Raw genomic sequence first — 2,265 nt, 5'->3', positions numbered from 1 at the left:
TGAAGAATGAGAGGTGATCTCATTGAAACTTACAAAATATTTAAAGGACAGTCAGGGTAGATGCAGCTAAGATGTTTCCCCTGGTTGGGGAGTCGAGAACCAGGGGACGCAATTTCAAAATAAGGGGCAAGCCACTTAGGACAGAGATGAGGAGAAATGTTATTCCTCAGAGGGTTGTGAATCTTTGGAATTCTGTAACCCAGAGGGCTGTGGAAGCTCAGTTATTGAGTATGTTTAAAGCAGAGATTGATAGATTTCTAAATACAAATGACATAAGGGAATATGAGGAAAGTATGGGGAAAAGGGCATTGAAGTGGATGATCAGCCATGATCATATTGAATGGTGGGGTAGGCTCGATGGGCAGAATGGCCGACTCCTCCTCCTATGTTCCTATGTTCCTAACTCCACATTATCGATGAGATACAGCCTCAGGCTGACTTGTCGGGTGTTGCAAACAGATATCACTGTTTCTGATCTTCACCAGAACAGAGAGTGAGATGTAAAATTGATCATCAAACAGACTGTGAGAGAATACAACAGAATAAAACACATGGAAAGACACTGTGGAATAACAAATAGATTTGATTGGAATGTTGAATTTTGATTGGAATGGATAAAACAGCAGAAACAGCAGATTAAATTGGGACAGAAAAGAGAAACTGATGGGAAGAAGGAAGAAAAGAAAGGATGGATCTGTTCACTTTTTTCAGTTTTTTCACTGGTCCATAAAAGCTGGATTAAAAAAGATGCAAAAAACAGAGAATTTCACCAAAAAGGGAGATTAAATGCTGCCGAAACCTTGGATCGAAGGATGCCCCAACAGATCACATGTTTAACTGTCACCTCACTGGGGGATTTCAATCAATGAGCAATATTATTCTCTACTTTTCTTTTGTTAAATGAAACCACTACTGTCACTTGGAGTTAATATCCCTGTGTTCCAACTCCTGAATAATAAAATTGTGAGTTTCGCGATATTTTCTGGACACATTCCCTGCTGAAAGAACTAAGAACTCTTTTCTAATTTACACAATACTATATACACACTCATCAAGCCTCCTAAACGAGCATCCTTGGTGCTGCTCTCTCTTCTCCCAAACCTCATCTCATGTGACAGTTACATCATCACTCTGATTGTGGGCGGGGTTGATCCCACTGTCTTCAGCATTAACCCTTTACAGCCTCATACTGCACAGTCTGTCCAAAAAAATCGGTGGAGGGAACTTGAATTATCAAAACAGCAACAGCTGCCAGTTGAAAATCAACTCAACCCATCAGAGAGAGAGAGAGAGTATGTCAGAGAACTTCCTGCATCCAGTCCTGACCCTGTCACACTCAGCAGCTGCTCACCCAGACCCCACTCTCATCAACACTGAACATTTTTACTGAGACCCTTCAAATACTGTTTATAAAAGGCCGCAAAGATCAAAGTTCACACAGTTGTATTAAATACAACAAAGTTTAATATCTTCTCACCGTTTCTCGGTAACCACATGAGACATAGGTTTTCTTATTTGGTTCCTTTGATTTTTCTTGTTCCTGACTGACAAATATTCCAAACCTCAGATGAATCCTCCCACTTGCGTCATGTCCCAGTCTCGATTAAAAGCAACACATAATGACACAAACACTCTCCTTCAGTGAGATTAATATCAAGCTGTTTTCCAGGTTGAATGTAACTGTGAACAAATTTATGTCAAAGAAGTTACCTTTGATGTATCAGCACTGAAGTTCTGTCCAAGGAGGAACAGCCATTCCAAACTCATATCCTTCACAAAGGCTGTTTTTTTATGTGATTGAAATTCATCATGTATTTTGAATTGAAGCTCACAAGACACAGATGTCAGTGTTGATAATGAAACTTTTCAAGCATGTTGTTACTGTGATATAAGGCTCTGCTGGGAGTTGAACCCAAGATCTCCTGTTTATTGGACAGGTGCTTTAACCAACTGAGCTACAGAGCCAGATTGCGAATGTGCATGCAATTGAAATCAGAGGAAGACCTTGCAGATAGTGGGCAGACTTTGGCGAGTCAAGAGCTGAGTTCGTCACGGCAGAGTTCCCAGCCTCTGACTCGCTCTTGTAGTTGTAGCTGTAGTTGTAATTGTAATAGGCAACCGTCCGTCTCGGGAGACGATGGGCTACACCCGGGGTGTACGTCACTTCTGTGTGAAACATCGTTTGTTGTGGCTGTGGAGGACGACTCGTGAGCGACGATCCCTTCCACAGCTGGTACAGATGAATATAATTGGCCCGAGGTCGAC

General features: G+C 41.6%; 1 non-coding gene across 1 annotated transcript; it reads right to left on the bottom strand.

The window, feature by feature from the left end:
* Window positions 1-1,891: 1,891 nt before the first annotated feature.
* trnai-aau (transfer RNA isoleucine (anticodon AAU)) lies at window positions 1,892-1,965 on the bottom strand. The gene has a single exon. It is a non-coding gene; the product is annotated as a tRNA-Ile (tRNA).
* Window positions 1,966-2,265: the final 300 nt, after the last annotated feature.

This window comes from Heterodontus francisci, unplaced genomic scaffold, assembly GCF_036365525.1.
Source record: "Heterodontus francisci isolate sHetFra1 unplaced genomic scaffold, sHetFra1.hap1 HAP1_SCAFFOLD_278, whole genome shotgun sequence".
Classification (NCBI taxonomy): Eukaryota; Metazoa; Chordata; class Chondrichthyes; order Heterodontiformes; family Heterodontidae; genus Heterodontus; species Heterodontus francisci.
This window is presented reverse-complemented; position numbering and strand designations above follow the sequence as displayed.